Raw genomic sequence first — 7,732 nt, forward strand, 5'->3', positions numbered from 1 at the left:
AGGTAAAGTAGTGGGTGTGCTGCTGCCTGCATCAGAGTCCACTGGAGGCCAGGGTCCTGACCTGGCTCCGCATCTTACCGGGGCTGTGCCTAAATTTATCCACCCAAGGTTCTTTCCCTGGCTGTACCACAGACTTCCTCTGTGGACTTTGACAAGTCATTTTGAAAGTGTAGGCTCGATTCTCCATCTCCCTGAACTGTATATCATCATTTATACCAGTGCTAAGTGGGTGTAAATGCTAGTATTGTGTTTTTGGGAGTGTTTTACACCCACTTTACACCACACAGGAAGGGCAATGCAGCCCTTTGGCTCAGTTACCCATGCCAAAGGAATACTGGAACTTTTTTCAATTGATTGAGGATTTTATTTTGGCTTTAAAGAGTAGTTTAGGCCATTTTGTAGGCTGTTGACAAGTATTCTCTATTGTCATGCCCTTCCCCTTCCCCTCACCCCCCTGCTTTATTGACAGAATTGCATTTATTTTGCAGATAGTAAAGATTTGACTATTACTGCCCTTGCCACTGTAAAAATCTACTGCAGTTTCACATTTTGTGGTGTAGTGTAATCAGTGGATAACAGAGAGATGTAAAGAATCATTAAATATTTTACAAATATTTCAGAAGAGAGAGATGATGTTTTCTGTATCACGCAGTAAGGCCTATTAATATTTTCAGAACAAGTTTATGTTGTCAATGATACTTAGCTGTCAAAATTTGAAACCTTCCCTTATGCTGTGTTTTACTATTTAGTTTTGTGTCACAAGGTGGATCAAAATCAGCCTTGTAAAAGGACCACAGCCCAGCTCCTCAAATGTTTTTAAGCTTATGCTCAAATAAATTTGTTAGTCTCTAAGGTGCCACAAGTACTCCTGTTCTTTTTGCAGATACAGACTAACACGGCTGCTACTCTGAAACCTGTTTTTAAGAGCCTAACTCCTATGGAAGTCAATGCTTTGTTTTGGGGATCTGCACCCAGTTTCATATCTCAACTATTTATAAATTCACAGTGATAAGGCCAGAATATATCCTTAGGTCACCTAGTCTGATCTCCTGTATATTACAAGACATTAAATTTCACCAAGTTACGCCAGTACTGAGCCCAATAACCTGTGTTTGACTAAAGCATATCTTCCAGGAAGGCATCCAGTCTTGATCGGAAAACATGAAGAGATGGAAAAATCCATCACATGTCTTAGTAGTTTGTTCTAATCGTTATCATTCTCAGCTATGGGACCTGATGTTCAGAAGTGCTGAGCATCCACAGTGCTCATTGATGTCAATGCTCAGTACCCCAAAAAAGTCACTTCTATAGTGCTTAATTCTGTTCCTGTTCAGCTAATGGCAAAAATCCCTCATTGACTTCTGTTAGCAGGATTGGTCCCAAACTACTAGGAATGGAAATATTAATAACAATTTTGTTTAGTTTTACAATACATTAACTTAAATTGGTGTATGTATTTCTAAGTAGATTTAATCACATGAAGAGTTTGAAGGGGGAGTAGCAAGCTGTGTTTGAGTTACAGGTCATTAAAAAAACCACTGTCCTGATTTGAGATGGTCTTTTTTTCTATTGTTTTTGTCTCCGTCTAGCTTAAATATAATTTGAATTTTATTCAACCTTTGTACAAACAAAACAAAATCAAAACATTTTCCTTTGCCGTCAGAGCAAACCTGACAATTCTAGTTTTCCAGCCCATATAATTTTGGGTTGGAAATCAAATCTTTACAGAGGAAGCTAGTTGCAGCCCTACTGTGGAGTAGCTATAGCCGCTCCATAATATTGCACATCTGGTGGTGATATCCATGTGATAAATTGCATTTTTCATGCACTTTTGACCACTTAAGCTGCACTCTGCTAAGTATTCTATCCTCCTTGGGACTTATTCAAAACAGTTGTAACCTCCCACAAAAATGTTTCTTTTGGGATAATCTCCATAAGTCATGGCTTTGCCGCTTGTAAGCAATTTGGCTATTCTCAATGCATGCCATACTCTATATTTAATGCTAGTCCTACTCCGAAAGTCAATACAGCAGGGCAGTATTTAGATATACACTAGATATATATAAATAGTCTGTTTACACACATACCTAGAAGAATATATATTTTTGGACCAAGATTAGCATTTTATAGTATGGAAACCATCAAGTTGTTTGTTGGGTAGGAATTGAGACTTCATGACCTATTGTTCTTTAGCTGGAACAAATATTACAGTTGCACTGATCTAAGGTGTATTGATAAATATTGAATCTTGTTTTCAATTTTATTTTCAGGTGTAATTGTTATGTAGACATCTGTGATAAATAAAAGGGGGGATAGCTCCCTTTGATGGACAGCCAGTTAGCTGTAAAATCCCTCTTGGTCGCTGTTCTTTACTTGCTTTATCTGTAAAGGGTTAAAAAGTCCCCCGGGTTTAAAAAAAGAAAAAGAAAAAAAGTGGGCACCTGACCAAAAGAGCCAGTGGAAAGGTAGAACTTTTTAAAATTGGGAAAGAACCTTTGCCTTTGTCTATTGTTCTCTGGGCTGGAGGGACAGAGCAGCCATGCTATAAGCAGCTTAAGCCAGGTATGATCATAAATGATCAGATCATGTCTAGAACTACTTATCTGAACTCCAAATGTGTAAGTAAATCAGAATGTTTAGCTAGACACGATTAGGATTATTTCTTTTAGTTCTTATTGGCTTGTGGACTCCTCTGTGCTAACCCCAGATGCTTTTGTTTGCTTGTAACCTTTAAGCTGAACCCCCAAGAAAGCTATTTTAGGAGCTTGCTTTTTGGAATTGCTCTTTTAAAATCTAGCAAAAGCCTAAATTCCAGATGTATTTTCTTTTTTTTTGTTTTTAATAAAATTTACCTTTTTTAAGAACAGAATTGGATTTTTGGTGTCCTAAGAGGTTTGTGCATGTTGTTTGATTAGCTGGTAGCCACAGTTAATTTCCTCTGTTTTCTTTCTCAGCTCTTCCCCGTGTGTGTGGGTGGGAGGGGGTTGAAAGGGCTTGAGGGTACCCCACAGGGAGGAATTCCCAAGTGCTCCTTCCTGGTTTCAAATGGGGGTTTTTGCATTTGGGTGAGGGCAGTGTTTACCATGCCAAGCTCAGAGAAAAGCTGTAACCTTGGGAGTTTAATACAAGACGGGAGTGGTAAGTATTAATTTTTAAAATCCTTGCAGGCCCCACTTCTGCACTCGGAGTGACAGAGTTGGGATTCAACCTTGACAACATCCATTAGACATCCTTTTTTCCTGGACAGATATATTCTTTTGAGAAAGCTATAAACAGTTCAAATCAAAAGTTATCCAACGTGGTGGATAACATGTCTGTCTTTACTATCTGGAAGTTGCAATTGATTCTGGTTGAGGTTCAACATTTATTTTAAAAAATGATACTCATCACAGAATTGTTTTCCCTCTGCTTGGTCTGCAATAGCACAACAGATACTGGTCCTACAGAACAGCCTATTCCTATTGACATTACTATTGCAGCAAGGTCTTATTCACATGCAGACCTTTCTGTATATTATTGGAAAAATAGGTGATAATAATCACAATGGTAGGAAATAATATGAACTAAACGGCCAAACCTTGTCCATCTTATTTGCACAGTAATATCATTGTTCATTGTGGAAAGCATATGAAATCAAAGGGTGGAAAGGAGTTGCTTTAGGTGGTTGGCTGCATTCCTGTTTGAAATTATTATTTTAATGCTGTTGGGATTTTATTGTATTATCAATGGTGTGTGAGGGTGCCTAGAGTCATAGAATATCAGGGTTGGAAGGGACCTCAGGAGGTCATCTAGTCCAACCCTGTCAAGGCTGTATCCCCACTTTGAACTTTAGGGTACAAATGTAGGGGCCTGCATGAAAACTTCTAAGCTTATTTACCAGCTTAGCTCTGGTCCGCTGCCACCATCTCAAGAATTCCCTCTCTGGGAAGCCTTGAGAAACCTTTCACCAATTCCCTGGTGAACACAGATCCAAACCCCCTTGGATCTTAAAACAAGGAGAAATTAACCATCCCCCCTCCTTCCTCCCACCCTCCTTTCACCAACTCCTGGTGAATACAGATCCAAACCCGCTTGGATCTTAAAACAAGGAGAAATCAATCTGGTTCTTAAAAAGAAGGCTTTTAATTAAAGAAAAAGGTAAAAATCATCTCTGTAAAATCAGTATGGAAAATAACTTTACAGGGTAATCAAACTTAAAGAGCTCAGAGGACCCCCCTCTGTCTTAGGTTCAAAGTACAGCAAACAAAGATAAACCCTCTGGTAAAAGGTACATTTACAAGTTGAGAAAACAAAGTAAATCTAAGATGCCTTGCCTGGCTTTTTACTTACAAGTTTGAAATAGGAGAGACTTGGTTAGAAAGATGGGGAGAACCTGGATTGATGTCTGGTCCCTCTCAGTCCCAAGAGCGAACAACCCTTAACAAAGGACACAAAACAAAAGCCTTTCCCCCCCCAAGATTTGAAAGTATCTTGTCCCCTTATTGGTCCTTAGGGTCAGGTGTCAGCCAGGTTACCCGAGCTTCTTAACCCTTTACAGGTAAAAGGATTTTGGAGTTTCTGGCCAGGAGGGATTCCATAGCACTGTACACAGGAGAGCAGCCACCCTTCCCTTTATAGTTATGACAAACCCCTTGCTCAGAGCAGGACCAATCCCCAGACAGATTTTTGCCCCAGATCCCTAAATGGCCCCTTCAAGGATTGAGCTCACAACCCTGGGTTTAGTAGGCCAATGCTCAAACCATTGAGCTATCTTGGGTAGGCATTTTTCATTATTTTAAGTCTAATTACATAATAAAATACTTGTGTAAATACACTGTGTAGAAATCAGGGTGGATTTGATTTCAATCACTAGTCAGGAAGACTCGATTTAATCATGGATTTCTACATAATAGTGCATTCTTGTTGGTTGTTATAACCTTAATACATATTCTTCACAACTCAGAGCTAGATGTAGGTTTCATTTTTAGAAGGTACACACTATACATTTTTAAAGTGATTTATTTTGAAAACTTTTCAGATTAGTTTTACAGCTGTATCAGAAAATGAATGATTATTTGGTTATTTCATTTACCAAAGGTAATTGAATCAGATATTTATGAAGTCACTGGGAAGTGAACTGTCTCCAGTTCAACAGGTTAATCATTAATATTTGGAGGATTTTCTTGCCATGCTGTATTATGAGGAGAACATCACCAGACAGACATTTAAACTATTTTATTTAACTAAAACAACGAAGTTATGTATTCTGGATTTTTTTCTTCAACAGCAAACATATAATATTTTAACAAAACAAGCATATGAATTTTGAATTTAGTTAAACATTCACGTTTTTTTAAAAATCAGGTTTGTTTTTGTTAAAATTGTTTTTTATATATATATATTAAAACAAAAATTAAATCAACTGTCAGCCAGGTCAACATGAGAAACTTAAAATATTGACTTCTGCAGATAACTCAGTTGTCTTCACCTTCATTTTCCTGTTTGTTCATAATCTGGAAAAGAAAAACAAGCTTTCCTGCTTTTTCAGGTCCCAAACGATTTCTCAATTTGGAATGAATTAGTCCAAAGGAAGAAAATATTCTTTCTACATCGGCAGAAGAAGCTACGGCTGTTAAAAGTGAGATTATCACTTCAACAGTCTCTGAATCCAAGTGCTTAAGTGACTTCCACCAGTTCACTGGTGTGACTTTCTTTAAAACATCATCAGCAAACATATAGTTCTTGAATGGTTCTTATTCCTAAACTGGGTCTCTTTTACAACCTGCTGCCATTATAGGTTTTCCCTTCTAGTGAGAGAATGGTAGGTAGATCTCAAATCAATGAAGGCCACACTCAGAGAGACCTCAAGACTTCTGGAATATGCTGCTCAAACAGTTTCACTTTTGTTTCTACTGCCTGTCCCTCCCTTCTCACATTTATCTCTGGACTTCTTCTTCTTGTCCAGATCTATTCCGCCCCCAACAATCTTCTAGAAATTCATTGAACTTTTTGAAACTTTGCACTTTTAGAGAGAGGTAAGGGATTGACTTTGTGTACACAAATTTGCAGAGGAACAACAGGGTTGAGGTCTGTTATTTCTCACCTCTATATTTTATTTATTTATTTATTTAAAAACATTTTTGCTGTTAACAAGCATGTTATCTCTGGAAACACAAATCCACAGTTTGAGAACTGCAAAACTAAGCATCTCTGATGGTATCTTCTAGACTGAGCACTAAGTCCCATTGGGTAGATAGAAAGATTAACCTAAATAATATATACAGGAGCCCCGGGAACCCCATAAGATTGGGTCCCTAATCCATGAACTATTGGAATTCATTTACAAAACTTTTCTTAAACATGACATAAATATATTGTCTCATACTATAGAATTAGAATGTATAATCCCTATTCCACGATGAGATATCTTTGAGCTATAATGTATCTTAATTAAAACTATCTTTAGATAGGTTTTTTCCTCAAAAAGCATTTTATCAAAAAAATCCGATTTAAATAAAAAAAAATCTGATTTTTTTTTTTAAATCATTGATTTTTATCCACCCTGGTAGAAATTGACCCAAAGTTTAGTATTTTTTTTCTCCAAAGAGTGAGACATTTTACATTTCAGTAGTACTGTTCTATGTGTACTTCTCCCTATGCTGCTTGCTCGATGTTATTGGAAACAAAAACCAAAAACACAAGTAGAAAAAGACAGCTGATAACATCCCCATCTAGTGGCAAGAAATATGAAATAAAGCAAAATGTGTAGTACACTTTATAAAGGAATTACAACACAGTATATGACTAGCTAAGAAAAAAGTCTTAAAACAGTGATTTTATTCTTTAAAAATGTTTATACTTATCTGCAATGCAAAGAATTTGTCATAGCTTCATTAATACGCAGAACAACATCAGCTCTTCACAGAAAATGAAATACACTACAATACAACAGTTCAGTACAAGGCCTATTTTGAGGTTTTAAATGGGATTTATGAGGTTCGTAATCCTTATTCTTGCTTTCTGCCCAGGAGTGAATTTCACAGAGAGCAACTCATAAACTAAGTGGCTTTATGGAGTTAATATTTAGCCTCTCTAAAGGCTCTGTCCTCCTGGGATTCTGGAATCCTATTCCATGGACAAGAGTTCTCTTTGTGTGCTTTTGAGGTAAATCATTCTTACTAGAAAAGTTGTCTGTCATGCCTATGGGAATTCTTATTCATGTAACTTGTTGGTCATGATTGTTGATACCCATTTCTGTGGGGGAGTTAAAATCTTTTATCTTCAAAGCCTAAATATATAGGGCTTGATTAGAAGAGAGAACCAGCTCTGCTATAGGTAAGATTGAGCACCACTTTGTTTAAAGAACGGTTTATCGGCTTTGATTTTGCTGAGGTTACACACATAAAACTGTAGTAACACAATGGTGAATTAGGCTTAGAGGGTTTGAATTGTACTCTGCCACATTTAAAAAAAAAAGAAGAGCAGAGTGTTTCCTTTCCAGGTTAGATTTGACATTTAACATCAATCACATACGTCCATATCAGCAAGGAATCCGTTTCCAGCAACGGAATGGTTCTATTTGGAATTTTAGTGTTTCACTTGCATTTTGACATTCGTTAGAAGGCTTACATCAAACTTTTGTCTGGGTCAAATTTTCTCCAGGTCTTGTACTCAAGTTTAATTGATAGGCAACATTTCTTCAGCCAAGTCTACACTACAAACTTTTGCTGTCATAGCTGGTCAGTCAGGGGTA

This window comes from Terrapene carolina, unplaced genomic scaffold, assembly GCF_002925995.2.
Source record: "Terrapene carolina triunguis isolate 2854851 unplaced genomic scaffold, T_m_triunguis-2.0 Scaffold97, whole genome shotgun sequence".
Lineage (NCBI taxonomy): Eukaryota > Metazoa > Chordata > Testudines > Emydidae > Terrapene > Terrapene triunguis.